The sequence below is a fragment of the Apium graveolens genome, chromosome 8 (assembly GCF_009905375.1).
Source record: "Apium graveolens cultivar Ventura chromosome 8, ASM990537v1, whole genome shotgun sequence".
Lineage (NCBI taxonomy): Eukaryota > Viridiplantae > Streptophyta > Magnoliopsida > Apiales > Apiaceae > Apium > Apium graveolens.
In genome coordinates, this window is record NC_133654.1 from 67,587,171 (window position 1) to 67,603,358 (window position 16,188).

The 16,188-nt window shown below is 37.8% G+C and overlaps 1 non-coding gene across 1 annotated transcript; it reads left to right on the plus strand.

Moving 5' to 3' along the window:
• Positions 1-15,783: 15,783 nt before the first annotated feature.
• Positions 15,784-15,890, plus strand: LOC141682264 (small nucleolar RNA R71). The gene has a single exon (XR_012559666.1). It is a non-coding gene; the product is annotated as a small nucleolar RNA R71 (small nucleolar RNA).
• Positions 15,891-16,188: the final 298 nt, after the last annotated feature.

Genomic DNA, 16,188 nt, shown 5'->3' on the forward strand with positions numbered 1-16,188 from the left:
GGAACACTTCCGGATTTTCATCAAATTATACTGACCGATCCTCAGTCTAAAAAATACTCTTCATATATACAACTCTACTCTCTAGCGTTATCGACTGAAATTCGGTAATCTTCATATACCAAAATCATTTATGTATTATACGATATTATATATCAAAATCCTTAAAATATCAATACAAAATCATGTATATATCTCAATTATTTGAAAAACAAACACAACCCAATAGTTTTAAAGAGGTAGGGTTTGAAAACTTGCCTGAAGTCCAAGATACGTTTTCTGACTTGCTCTCGTTCCGGATTTTCTAATCAATAAATATCATAATCTTAATCAGTATTCCTAATCCCATCACCGATTTATATTTATAATAAGTTCAATACTTCATAATTTTCAATATTCTACCGATTCAAAATAAGTATCGATCCTTGGTCGAAACGGACAGTCAAAGTGGTCTTCTAGAGTTGACCTTACCGAATATTACTATTACACGACTCACACTCTAACAATTTTAATAAATCGTAAAATTAATATATTAATACGAAACTACCTCGAGGAGCTTCTTTAGTTCTTGTAATATTTATCATAAAAGTTTCATTTTGATAAAATTCAATTTATTTAGGTGAAAAGCATTTCAAAAGTTCTGTCAGCTACGGAGTTTTACGATTCAAACTGCTTTCACTAAAACATTGATATCTCTCAAATTGTTAACTCAATTGACGCACCTTTTTCACGTGCGCGATCTAGAAAAAATTTAGAACACATAATTTGAAAATGGTTTTCTGGTAATTGGGGCAAAATTCCCGAAGTGGCAGTTTCCTAACAGGGGTTGTTTTTGACATTCTTACTCCGCGCGACCTTGGCTCCGACATTTTTATAAAATTAAAACATCAACATTTTTACTTGAAATTTTTATGAAAGTTAATAAACTATATTTCTTACTCTTTGTAAAAATTTCATAATTTTTAAATATTTTGAAGTCGATAATTTATATTTACAAAGTTAATAATTTGTAGCAGTTTTGTCGCGTAAACCCCTTTTACTAAAACGGTCATAACCTTTGATCCGTAAATCGGAATCAAGCGATTCAAGCGCCTAAATGATCCTTATAATATTTTATATCATAATCAATTTTAATTTTTAAGAAAATACAGTTTATACATTCGGGAACGTCTGCAGAAACTTAAGTTGTGATTTATTTATTTTAACGAGGTTACGATTACGATTCGAGTTTTGTTTACGTCTTAAATTATTATACCACCATCAACAATAATCAAATCATCATCTCAACACTAAATCCTCTCAATAACATCATGTTCTTTAGGCAACAATCAACAACCTTAAAACTAATTAACTAAACATCAAGATAATATCAAATCAATCATCAAAACCATACTTATATCCAAGATCCTTACTTTTCTTGAAACTTAAAACTTAAAAAACATTTGGATGAATGTTATACCTTCCTTGAAGCTTTTTAATACTTAATAAAGTCCTAAGATCCTTGAGGAAGCCTTGGTCTAGCTTTAGGAGCCTTAAACTTTCATGAAAAATCAAGAAAACAAGTTAGTGATTTTCGGAGTTACTATTCACCCTCAACTTCAAATATGTTTATAACATGAAAACTTCATGGATGGGAATGAAATTTGATGAGTGACTTACCCATGATATGAAAGAGGTTTGGTAAAAATTTGGTGATTTTTGAATAAGTAGAACATGAGATATTAATTTTTCTCTCCATGGTGTTCTTGAAAATCAGCATTGTGTTTTTGGAGAGAGAGGGAGAATTGCTTGGTTTTCTTCTTGAAAATGTGGTGGAAATTGTATGAATTTTGTCTATTTCTAAGGTAAATAGAACAAGCCTTTATTTTTCCAAGTCTAGGCCTATCTTGCACACCAATTATCAAGCTATATCATGATTAAAAAAACAGGAATCCTTATTTTAGGGAAAGTTGTTTTGTACTAGCTTTTAATTTAATTAGCTAGCTTCATTAATTTATTGCTAATTTATTTGCATTATATTTTTATGGAATTTGCATGGCCTTGGTTTGTTTATTCGTTCGCTTACGTATTTTCTTGGTCGTTTATTCATTTCGTAATAAATCTCCGTAAGCGGTTCGCGGGGTAAATCCTTTTTTATACATCCTTCACACTTTGAAGTATCGTACTTGAATTTAAATTTGCAGGATTTTAAATTTGTAGTTATATTATGATTCTCGTAATCCTTGATGGTTCATAGATATGGTCGTTTTTCAAAGTTCGTTTTCTTCGAAAACTAATAGCGTTTACATACACTAATTTGGCACGTATAATCAAAATATCAACTCGGAATCTTAAATTAAAAACTCATATATGGTGTGGTCGCAAAAGTTTTTATTAAACCGCAAGGTTACTATTCATAGAGGTCTTTTACCGATGTCAAAAATTTAGGTTTTTACATTCTTCCCCTCTTAAAAGGATTCCGTCCCGGAATCAGTTTAGAAATAGGCGAGGATACGCTTCTCATATGACCACCTCGAGTTCTCACGTTGACTTTGCAGTATTGGATCTCTTCATAAAATTTCCATTCGTACGTCAAATATATTTTCGGGTACTCGTTCTTGTAGGCCTATGACCTCTACACGTTACTCGACATACGCTAAGTCTGGCTGTAAGTTTATTAGCTCGTTTTCAATCATATGTTTGGCATTGACGGTTAAATTTCCTAACCTCGATTCATGGTACTCGTTATAAACTTGGCGACCATTCGACGATGGTGCTAATTTATAAGCCAACTTTTTTAGTCCTTTAAAGATTTCAACTGGTCCAATAAACCTTGGGTTCAACATTTCTTTCCCTTTAGAATCTCATCACTCCCTCTCCAGGAGGCACTTTCAACAATACTTGGTCCGTTATTTCGTACTTTCTGACTTTATAGTTCTGGTCCATATATCATTATTGTTTATCCTGGGCTGCCACTAGCCGAGTTCTGATAAGTTCTAGGAATTTCCTTGGTCTATTGACTCAACTATGGTCCAAGTATCCTCTGCTTACCAACTTTTTGCCAACCTAAGGGGGAACGATTCTTTCTTCTATACAACGCTTTGTAGCCGTTCCAATGCCCGCATGATAACTCGTTATTGTCGGTAATTCGATTAACGTCAATTGGTCACTTCATCTTCGTTAAAAATCTATAATATGGACTATTAGCGCATCTTCTAGTGTTTGGAATGCTGCTTCAACTTATTCGTTTCCCCCTCCATCACTCTTACTAGTGCTAGAGTTTCGTTCCTTAATGTTTGCTCATTTCGGCGCATCATTTCTGTCAATTATTTTATGTAAGAAGTTCTCATTGCATTTTTACACGCTCGTCTCCTGCTACCCGCTTAGCGCCTGATTTAACATTTGTTCCCGTACTAACATAAGGCACGTTGGGTCCTGTTGCCGTCTTAAAGGAAGCACCATTTCATACGTAATTGATTGATATGCTTTAGAATCATGGAACCCTCAGCTTCCGCTATCAGTCAGACTTCTTTAATCATTACTCGTAGAATATTTATAGTACTACGATACCTTTCAGGTCGTATTCATTATTCTCGTGAGCGCATTAGACGTATTCGCGTTTATTGGGTACTGCTACTAGTGGACTTTTAAAGGGCATGTACGATCTTCTCTGCCTTCTGTCATCTCTAACAATGACATCCTTCATTCTTCCATGTTGTCCATCATAAGGGATATCGACGGCTATTTTCCGTATGCTCGCGTGGTAAGTATATCTGTACGAATTTTCTATCAACGATAGGCGATTCTCCTAACTGTTACAAATAAAAGGCAAGCCGATAGATGTATCTTCATGGTCTGGATAGTCCTCCCATTTTACTTGTCGATTTTTAGAGCTCTAAGTCGTGCCTCTAGTCGTCCTTTTTCGCGAAATATCTTAGGAAATAATCCAATTATGAAATTAATTATTGGGTCCTTGCGTGGCGCGATATCATGACTCTTTCTATCACCAATTCTCTCTTCCGCATTCCTAACAATTTTATAGAGCGGAGATCTATCATTTTCGTAATAAAATAAGCGGTCTTATTTAACCCATTACTCAAAATCCTAAAATAGTACGACGGCTTACTTGGTTCTTGATAATCCTCCTCCAGAATTTATTATAAAAAAAGCTTACCCCCATATGGGTCATTTATAAGTTGCAATCGCTAATTTTTTTTTAATCCTCGCCTTTCTGTTTTCATTTTCAACCATGTCGAGTACTTACTTACCTACTCAATGACATCCCTTTTCATATTCGGTCATGACTAGTATCCTCTTAATTTTCTAGTTATCTTTAATCCTTCCCGTTACGTAATAAAGGGTAGTCTTCCCATTATCTTACTTCAAATTCATTCCGGTGATCCTCCTCATCAGTTGTCCTGAAATTTGTTATCCTCAATCTATCTTTTCCTACTTAAAATGTCAGCCACCACATTGGCCTTTCCTTGATGATAATAGATTTCTCAATCATAACTCTTGATCAATTTGACTGTAGCCTGTACCTCGTGTTCAATGTAAGTAAAAAAAATTCAAATTTTTCCTCATTAGTTAAACTTTTTATCCCTTCCAGTGCGAACCTTATCGCGATTATTCTAAATTATTATTAGAATACCTTATGTCACGGTCCTTAAGTCGTATAGACATATCATTATACATCACACAAAATCATATTCCTCGAATTCATTCATGCTAGATCTTTCCCGAATTCATTTGTACTTATCCCAATAGTGTTTCACAGAAGCTTACCACACTAATCACGTTGGTATCTATATTATCGTCCTTTTATAACCATGTTAAAGATCCTTATGATAATAACTAAATATGGTATTTCCTTTTTAAAACAACTTACTCATCACGATGCTCCGACTGAACCATCTTAGCAATGAGTCTTCAATCTCATAATACAACAATTGGTACTCAACTATACCTCTCTTTGTTCGAAAGGCAATCAGTCTTGAAACAAAATGATTCTCACGATATCGATGTAATTTAGACAATCTTAACAAGATTTTAAAATCTAATATCTGAAGAAAAAATGAGCTCCGAATAAAAGGGTCGCAACACTCAAAAGATTTATAACTTGGAAAGAAGAATACAACAAGGATTATTCTTCCATGTCCTTAGAATTTTATATTATGATGTTATAGAGAATATTCCTTGAAAGCATTGATTGCTGAATAATATCATCATACGAACAATACTTGTAAGATTTCCCCAATGAAAGAATACTTTTCTTTTCGAGTAATGAAAGAAATTTTGAATAACATCCTCAACCAAAGGTTAACCATTGAGGTTTCAAAGAGATGTTATTTTGAAAGGAGGAATTCTATCCAATAATTAACAAATAAGGAAGTATATTATTCTTCAATCATTTTATGATTTTAAATGGATATTCGTTATATAAACGAAAGAATAGAACATTTCATGAACAAAATATTTCATAAAACTGAATATGAATTCTCTTTTGAGTGGGTGACCTAGTTAGGTCTCAATTAAATCATTCTTTGAAAATTTCATCAACAATTAATCTTGCATATATAATGCATCATATAAAAAAAATTTGATTGGAAGTGGAACTAGAAAAATAATAACTAGTCCATATCAAACAATATTATCAACCGGCTAAGAAAATGGCCAGCTCAATCGGTTTGGCCCATAGTACCTAGCTAGAACGATTAGCTAGGCTTTCAACGTAATAATTAAAATTTCGACTAGTTAGGACATTAACGAGTCGTTCATGAGAACATATACAACTAAGCATATTTCAGTTTGTTCGAAAAAGAAAATCTCAAAATCGTAACCACTAAAGAATTTGTGGCTATCTGGATGACGATTTCAAAATAAAAAATTTTCAAATTTGGGCGGAGAAAGGCAATTATAACTCTGAATCGAGTGGTGTTGGCATCGGAATAATCGATAGCCTCTCATCAAATATTTCTTGCCAGTAAAATGGTACACTCAGAGGTGCCCTCGTTCACATACTTTATCAGATTCTCAAAAATAGAATTGAATTCAGAATACCAATATCAAATTGACACCCTTACTATGATTTCAAAGTTCAATATACAATTTCACTCTGATTAGAAGAAATGGATTCCCGAGGAATCTATGGATATTAGATCATCCATGTTTTTAACAATTTGTTAAATATTTACAATCTCGACTGAGAAGAGTAAGTATGAAAGAAGAATCAAATGAAGATATTCATTATGAATATTCGTCGATGAATTGAGGCAAAGTTATTAAAAATTCCATGGATAATTGAAATAAAGTATAAGTAGCTCTGAGCCAAACAAGAAGATCATAATCTATGAATGGAAGTTCATTGATTAACTAAAAGAATTGAACAAGTCCTGATGCGGAGAAAGACTATTCAAGATGGTCACATCAGAAGTTCAAAGTAGGGAACTAAAATGATTGCCTGATATGACTTATCAAGGCAATACGAATGATCAACAATTTGGATGGAGTAGCGTGACAGTGAGTAGGTGCCATAATATTTCACTGATTATCCTAACTCTCGTCATCATCCATCTGAGGATGATCCCACCTCTTCTTCTTCGTAGTTCCATATTCAACTAGTTTCTCTTTCAACATCATTTTAAAATCGCTTACTGTTTGTCGTTAAACACGCACTAATATTACACGCAAGTATACGCGTTCGCAAGTAGTATAGAATTTTTTCTAGTTCGTTCCCACAGAGACTGTATTGGTTAACTAATTAATTCACACACTTAAGAAATAATGTATAGTTATTTTTCAATGCTCAGACGATAACAAATTAATGTTGTATATAACTAAGAATTACGCTAACTATTATAACTACGAAATTAAGATTGACTGAATTAATATATATGACAAATATGGGATTCTAACTTCATTAAATACTTCATTCAATAGCCTTATTGTTCTAAACCTTAGCATGCAATAGTGATGACACTAATCAGACAACACGAAACTGATAAACGCCAACTTTCGTTGCACGAGTTCCATACTACCAGACATCCACAAAAGAGATATAAGCTGAATAGACACCAATTATATTGAGACCCTATATGTCTATATAATTTGACAACATAACGGTTTAAGCACAAGTTATCTATCTTGATTACACAGTGCACGTAAGATGGGTAAAATTACCTACGAATCATGCATAATAATACATGAACCTATGCTAGCATGGCAAGTTCTAAATCCTTAAATTAATTGTTGCTTTATTAAGAATTAACACAGTATCTTATAAGTTCGCGATGCTCATAAGACGAATACGTACAACCAATACTAGGATATCAATCAATCACCACATACTAAGGCATCAAAATAATTTAACTAAAATAATCCATAAATATATCCGCTAGAACCTCACGATAACGATTAGCCCATGATCGGACTCATCATCAATGTGGGTTCTGATGAAACCATGGTATAACAAACGTAGTCTTTATAACGAATAAATAAAACCAAGTACAAAACAAGAGTAAAGGTTCACAAGTAAGAAAACTAGCATCCAAATACAACTTAAAACAAAGATTCACAAGTAAAAACAAGATCTTATTCGCCTTCATTGAATATGCTAAGAACGGTCTTCTTACGGCTCTCCTTGCGCTTCAGTATGTCTTCTGCTTGAAATCCCTTGAAAATGTTCTTATTTGAATATATATAGAAGCCCTTTGCAATCTGGAAATCTCCCCACTTAGAATCGAATTAGAATCAGGATTCATATTTTCCGCACCGGCGACCGCGCGCTATCACAGCGCGGGCGCGTTGCCTTTCCAGAATCCTGGCGCGGGCGCGCGCTATCACAGCGCGGGCGCACCGTCCTTCTGGGAAAAACTCAGATTTCATCTTTTTCCTTGCTGCTTCGAGTCGGCTTTCCACGATCTTTTTCCAACACTACCTTGACACTAAATTAGCACCAAAATAATGCTAATTCACCTGATTCACAGATTAATGCCTGAAATGCAAAAACACTAGAAAACACGTTAAAACACTTAACAGCTTGAGTACAAATACATCAATTCAAAGCTTATCAAAGCATTATAAAGTGTCATAAATGCCACTCAACATACCCCCAAACTTGAATCGATGCTTGTCCTCAAACATAAACAGACTCAAAGAACAAGAGAATAAAAATGCATGAATGCAACTAATATAAATGCAACGATCCCAATAGAATAACTAAACCAATCAACAAGCAACATATCAATAAATGCAGATACTCGCATAAAGATCAGTTAAATCATACAAACTAGAGACGTGCGTGTGTGCAGATGCTTACAGATATACTATCATAACTAGATCGACAATCATGACTCACTACTTATCAAGACAATCGCAAGTTTATAAATAGAATAAAAGCTAGACTCAAAATTACTTATAACACTTCAATTCTATATCAGAGTTTAACATGAATTCATGCTTTTATTCATAATAAAACAACACAAGTATGCTTATTTGATCGTGCAATGAATGAGGTCCACAAAAGACTTATACAATAGTACCCATGTAGCGAGCGTTAGGTTAGCGGATCCCAGACTATAAAAGCCTTAGGTCACTAGGCACAAAGTCCCCTAAGAACTTAATAACTCGAGTACTAAAGAGCCCACTCATGATCAATTATGCATAACACTTATTCTTTTTTTTTTCTTTTCTTTTTTTTCTATATATTTTTCTACGAATTTCTAAATGAGTGTGTTTCGCTCCATCTCATCCAACACTAGACTACTCATATAAATATGAGCCGGCTACTAGCCATTTGACACCTAGCCACACAACTAGCAATGAACTCCAATTTCCTCCAAATTTTAAATATCCATGTCATTTATTATAAGGAGAATATCCTAAATTCTAAATATAAATAAACGATTAAACCTCGACAAAACAACAAACCATGACTATGATCTAGCACTCTAGAAACCTATAAGACTTAGTAAAATACAAGTGTCTCTAGCATGCAAATCAACTTAATACGACTGAACATCTCTAAACACATCACTACACTAGCATTAGTATCACAAGTCAATCGGAAAATCATCTAAGAGATCATGTTATAATGCAAATGCATGAAAACTATATGACCAAAATAACATAAAACTACCAAAAATAAATAAAAATATTTAAAAAACTATATGACAAAATATGTAAACTATATGAACTAAACTCTCATGAACATGCAACTATATGAGACTCACACAAAAACATATTCCTTCAACTACTACCCCCAAACTTAAAATATTCACTGTCCTCAGTGAAGGTAATAATAAAGAATCAGGCATACCTAATCAGAATCAGAATCCTCACCCTCAGCGGGTGGAGTGTCAGGTGTGTCCGGAGGTGGATACACGGAATCCTCATCAAAAACTGGCCACTAGATATTAACTCCGGTGGCTCTGAAAGCTGTCCCAAGTGCCTGGGTAAGATCACGTGTGAACCTGCTATGGATGTCATGCATCGCATCCATCCTCCGTGTCAGACGCCTGTACTGCGTCGAACTCATGCCAGCTCCCATGTCATCTCCTTCCTCCTCCTCATGCGCTTGCTGCGATGGCCCTGCCTCATCTCCTAGCTGAGATCTCCATGCAGTCCTGCTCGCCTGAGTGGCTCCAGCAGCTGGCCTCCCACCAGGTAGGTGGTCAAAAGTATAACCAAGCCCCTTCGGATTGGGCTTGCCTCCATCCCATTCTTGCATCGTAGCCAAAGTAGTTCTGTCAATAGGAGCACTCGGAATCTGCAACTGCTCATGTACGGGCCAATAAACACCAACTGCCACGCACAGCTTCGTCACCACGGACGCATATGGAATATACCCCGTAGTACCCTTCCTTAAGAACTTCAGAATCCCCTGATAAATCACCACCCCTAAATCTATATAATCGCCCTGAAGAATGCCCCATAACAACCGTGCACGCTCCATAGTAATCTCATGCACATGCGGAGATGACAACACATATTAAAGCATTCCATGCACGGGCAAACCTGTTCATTCTGGAAGTCGGGAACGTAGAATACTCGGTCGTACCCCTCTTGATCTTGCATTGAGTATTGGGTTGGCACAAAGTCGCAACAATAAGATCCGGATCAAAGTCCTCTAGAGTCTTATCATTTCAGGTGTCCTGCCCCACCTTCCTCACAGGCTGCTCAATCACAGTCCTGATAGCCTCTGCACTATACTCCACCGTCCTCCCTCGAACCACCGTGAAGCCATTCTTCTCGGCCTTGGCGTTCACATAGAACTCACGAACAACACTCATGGGCATAGCAGCGGGTGCCTCCCAAATAGGAACCCAGCCCATCTCAAAAATCATCTCCAACAGCTGACCACCTTCCCTGATGGAAGAAAACCTTGCTCCTTGATGATTGGCTTTGAAAGAAGCCTAATATACTCCGCTTCAGTCTCGGGAGTAGAGAACCTTGGCCTTACACCACCCACACTTGATGAATCGGTGGTGCTGCTATCGACTTGTGTTCTTTGTCTCTTGGGTGCCATTGGAATTGAGTAGAGAGAATAAGAGTTGTGTTTGAGAGAGAATTTGTGTTTGAGAATTTGTGAGTTGGTGCAGAAGTTGTGTATGAGGTGTATGTATATATAGGTGGTGAAAAGAGAATTATATATGGAATAGAAGTGGGATTTGATTATGGGAATAATGGGAGTAATGGGTTTGATTTGGAGAGGGAATTATGGGATGTGGTAGAGTAAAAATCGGTTTGGAATTGATTTTGGAACAAAATTCCCATTTTTTCCCCTTTAACTGCCTTTTATTTTTTTCTGAGTCGGGACCCAGCACGGGCGCGCGCTACTTCTGGAAAATCAGCGCGGCCACGCGCTGTAACAGCGCAGGCGCGCCATGTTTCTGTGAAATCAGCACGGCCGCGCGCTAGGACAGTGCGGGCGCGCCAAGCTTCTGAAGTCAGCCCTGAATTTTTTTCTTTTTCCGATTTTTTTTGTGATTTTCTCTTTTCTTCTTGCTTCCTCTACTTACTAATGTACAACAAACTTAGGTTGCCTCCCAAGAAGCGCTTCTTTTACGTCGCTAGCTCGACGTAGAATCTCAAGATCAAACGGACAATAGAACGACACTAACCACCTCGCGGTTTTCCGTGTCATCATAGTAATGCTTCAAACTCTGACCATTTTACCTTGAATGCCTGGCCCAGATCATTATAAAAAATTTCCACCGCTCCATGTGGAAACACAGTTTTGACAATAAACGGCCCTGACCATCTTGACTTCAACTTTCCGGGAAAAAGACAGAGACGAGAGTTGAACAATAGAACTTGTTACCCCGAGACAAATGATTTGAGCACTAAACCCCGATCGTGCCACCTCTTGACTTTCTCCTTATACATTTTGTTGTTCTCATAAGCTTGAAGTCGAAACTCGTTGAGTTCATTCAATTGAAGCATCCTCTTTTTTCCAGCCGCATCCAAGTACAGATTCAACTTTTTCAAAGCCCAATATGCCTTATGCTCGAGCTCCACAGGCAAATGACACCCCTTACCATAAACCAACTGAAACGACGACATTCTAAATAGAGTCTTATATGCTATTCTATAAGCCCAAACAACTTTATCAAGCTTTAAATACTAATCTTTCCTTGATGGACACACAAACTTCTCTAGAATGTGTTTGATCTCTCTGTTAGACACCTCAGCATGACCATTTGTCTGAGGGTGATAAGCCGTAGCAATACGATGATTCACATTATACCTTTTCATCATAGCAGTGAAGTTGCGATTGCAAAAATGCGACCTCTTATCACTGATTATGACTCTTAGAGATCCAAACCTTATGAATATCTGCTTGTGAAGAAAATTAAGCACCACTTTCGCATCGTTCATTGGCAACGCCATAACTTCAACCCATTTCGACACGTAATCAACCACCAATAAGATATACTGATTATTACAAGATGAGACAAATGGCCCCATGAAGTCAATTCCCCAAACATCGAAGACCTCAACCTCGAGAAGTATATTAAAAGGCATCTCATCCCTCTTAGACATATTACCCATACATTGACATCGATCACATTTCAAAATGAACTGATGAGCATCTTTAAACAATGTCGGCCAAAAGAAACCTGCTTGAAGAACACGAGCTGCTATCTTTTTTCCACCATAATGTCCTCCATAAGCCGTTGAGTGGCAATATCGCAAGATCCCCCCATTTTGCTGTAAGGAATACATCTCCTGGTGATTTGGTCAGCTCCTTGACGAAAAAAATGGCTCATCCCACATATACCACTTCACTTCATGTAGAAACTTCTTCCTTTGACCATAAGATAAGTCGAGAGGCATGATATTACTCACAAGGTAGTTCACAATGTCTGCGAACCACGGTTCTTCTTCTTGCACTCCAAATAGCTGCTCATCGAGAAAAGATTCATGTATTCATGTCTTATCCAATGAAGTAGCATTAGGTTTCTCTAAACACGAGAGATGATCAGCGACTTGATTTTCAGTCCCTTTTATCTCCTTGATCTCTAGTTCAAATTTTTGAAGCAAAAGAACCCATCTAATCAATCTAGGCTTCGAGTCCTTCTTTGAAACTAGATATCGAATTGCAGCGTGATCAGTGAAAACTGTCACGTTAGTCCCAAGTAGATAAGATCGAAATTTCTCAAAACCATAGACAATAGCCAAAAGTTCTTTCTCCATAGTAGTATAATTCAGTTGAGCACCATTTAGGGTCTTACTAGTGTAGTAGACCATATTAAATATGTTGTTCTTCCTCTGCCCAAGAACCGCTCCAACTGCATAATCACTTGCATCGCACATCATCTCAAAAGGTTCATTCCAATCAGGCACAGTTATGACCGGTTCCGTGATTAAACTCTTCTTCAATGTCTCAAAAGCTGCAAGGAACTCGTCATCAAACTTGAAAGGAACATCTTTCTCTAGCAAACTGCACAATGGCTTAGAAATTTTCGAGAGGTCTTTGATGAAACGCCTGTAGAATCCCGCATGACCAAGAAAACTGCGAATTCCCTTAACAGAAATGGGTGGAGGAAGATTCTCAATGACCCCCACCTTGGCCTTTTCCACCTCTAGACCTTTACTAGAAACCTTGTGCCCAAGAATAATGCCCTGATGCACCATAAAGTGACATTTCTTCCAATTGAGAACAAGATTGGTCTCAACGCACATCTTAAAAATGTGTCCAAGATTTTGCAAGCATTCATCAAAAAAATCGCCAAAGACTGAGAAGTCATCCATGAACACGTCCACATTTTGGCCAATCACATCAGAAAAGATGGCCATCACGCATCTCTGAAATGTGGCTAGTGCACCACACAGACCAAAAAAAACTCGTCTGAAGGAGAAAGTACCAAATGGACAAGTGAAGGTAGTTTTCTCCTGATCTTCTGGAGTGATACAAATCTAATTGTAACCTGAATAACCATGAAGAAGACAATAACACTTATGACCGGCCAACCCGTCAAGCATCTGATCAATGAAGGGCAAAAGGAAGTGATCCTTCCTACTGGCTTTGTTCAGATTCCTGTATTCCATGCAAACTCTCCACCCCGTGACTGTTCTAGTAGGAATAAACTCATTCTTCTCATTTGCTACCATAGTATTACCACCTTTCTTTGGCACACATTGAACCGGGCTTACCCATGAACTGTCAGAAATAGGGTAGATGATCCCTGCATCTAGCCATTTAAGAATTTCCTTCTTCACTACCTCCTTCATGATTGGATTGAGTCTTCTTTGCTGCTCGACCATAGGCTTGCTACCTTCCTCTAGCATAATTTTATGCATGCAGTAAGAAGGGCTGATTCCCTTGATATCTGCTATAGTCCATCTAGTTGCCGATTTGAACTCTCTCAAAATCCTCAAAAGCTTTTTCTCATCACTACCTGAAAGGTCAGATGCAATAATAACAGGTAGAGTAGATGCATCACCTAAAAACGTATACCTCAAATACTTAGGTAAAGGGTTAAGCTCAAGAGTGGGAGCTTCCTCAATAGAGGGCTTGAGGCGTTTAGGAGCTTTGTTCAATTCCAAGAGATTCAAAAGGCATATCTATCTTCCTCTTCCAGGGAGAAGCATTCAAATACTACAATTGTTCTTCACCTTCATCATCTTCACTATCCGAATTCCCCAACAAGGCTTTTTCTAAGGCATCGGACCTTAGCAATTGATCAAGTTCCGATGTGACCACCGAATCGACCAACTCCACTTTTAAGCACTCCTCATTATCAGTAGGAAATTTCATAGCATTGAACACATTAAAAGTCACATCCTAATCCAGAACTCGCATTATGAGCTCACCCTTCTGCACATCTATCAAGGTTCGTCCACGCCAAGAAAGGTCTCCCCAAGATTATGGGAATCTTCTTATCCTCCTCGAAATCAAGAATGACGAAATCAGCAGGGAAGATGAGTTTATCAACCTTGACTAAGACATCCTTCACAATACCTCGTGGATATGTAATAGAACGGTCGGCCAATTGCAAGGTCATATAAGTCGGTTTTGGATTAGGCAAGTCCAACTGCTTGAAGATTGACAAAGGCATCAGATTGATGCTAGCTCCCAAGTCACATAAGCATCTTTCAAAAGACACTTTTCCAATAGTACACGGAATAGTGAAGCTTCCTGGGTTCTTAAGCTTCGGAGGCAACTTCTGTTGCAGCACAACACTGCATTCCTCCGTGAGAGCGACTGTCTCTAAATTATCTAGCTTCACATTCCGAGAGAGAATACCTTTTATAAACTTTGTATAACTAGGCATCTGCTCAAGAGCCTCAGCGAAAGGTATGTTGATATAAAGTTTCTTGAACACCTCTAGAAACTTCTCAAATTGCTTGTCCAGCTTTTTCTTCTGCAGCCGCTTGGGAAAAGGAAGTGGAGGATAGATCTGCTTCTCCCCTATATTACCCTCAGGAGGAGTGTGCTCAACAGTAGTCTTCTTTGGTTCCACTTCTACTTCCTGCTGCTCTACTTCTTTCTAAGCCTCAACTTCTTAAGTCAATACTTGAGTTTGTTCGGGATTCATAACCTTTCCAGATTTTAAAGTGATTGCCTTTACCTACTCCTTAGCTTCCCTCTGTCCTGACACTTCAGTGTCACTAGGTAGTGTACCAGGCTGACGATTTAGCAAGGCATTGGAAATTTACCCAATTTGATTTTCCAAGGTCTTGATAGAAACGGCTTGATTCTTGCACATAAGCTTCAACTCCTTTAATTCAGATTTTTCATTGGTTTGTTATAGCTGGAGTTGTTGTCTTGGTGCATATTGCGGTTGCTGAAAACCAGGTGGGTTGTACTGCTTAGCTGGATATTGCTGATAAGGCTGTTGAACCGCATTCTGAGCGTTGCTCCAGCTGAAATTAGGATGATTGCGGTTGTTGGGATGATAGGAGGTTGGCACTGGTTGCTGCGATCGCTGGAAGTTGCTCACAAACTGAGCTGATTCACTAGAAATTGCGCACTGATCAGTCTAATGGGCACCAACACAAAGCTCACAGACACTAGCGATTTGATTAACTCCATAATTAGCCAAAGTGTCCACCTTCATCATCAAATCCTTAAGTTGGGCAGCGATAACAGTTGTTGCGTCCAACTCCAGCATTCCTGTGACTTTTCCCTGGGTCAACCTCTGGGAAGGATTCTGGTATTCATTAGCAGCCATCAGTTCAATAAGTTCATAAGCTTCATCGTAGCTTTTATCCCATATGGATCCTCCTGATGCTGCATCAAGCATGGGTCTAGAAGTAGCAATCAATCCATTGTAGAAATAATTGATAATTATCCAATCAGGCATGCCATGGTGTGGGCACTTCCTTAACATCTCCTTATATCGATCCCAAGCCTTACACAGAGATTCTCCAGTTTGTTGAGCAAACTGAGTAAGAGCATTACTGATTGCAGCAGTCTTTGCCATAGAGAAGAATTTAGTGAGAAATTTTTGCGCAAGATCCTCCCAAGTGGTGATAGATCCTACTGGTAGAGAGTGTAACCAACACTTAGCTTTATCCCTTAGAGAGAATGGGAAGAGGCGTAGCTTGTTAGCATCTTCAGTCATATCATTAAACTTAAGGGTGTCGCAGATCTCGATGAAATCCCTGATGTGCATGTTGGGGTCTTCAGTAGGAGAACCCCCAAACTGAACTGAGTTCTGTACCATCTGAATCGTGCTTGACTTGATCTCAAAAGTGTAAGTCCTG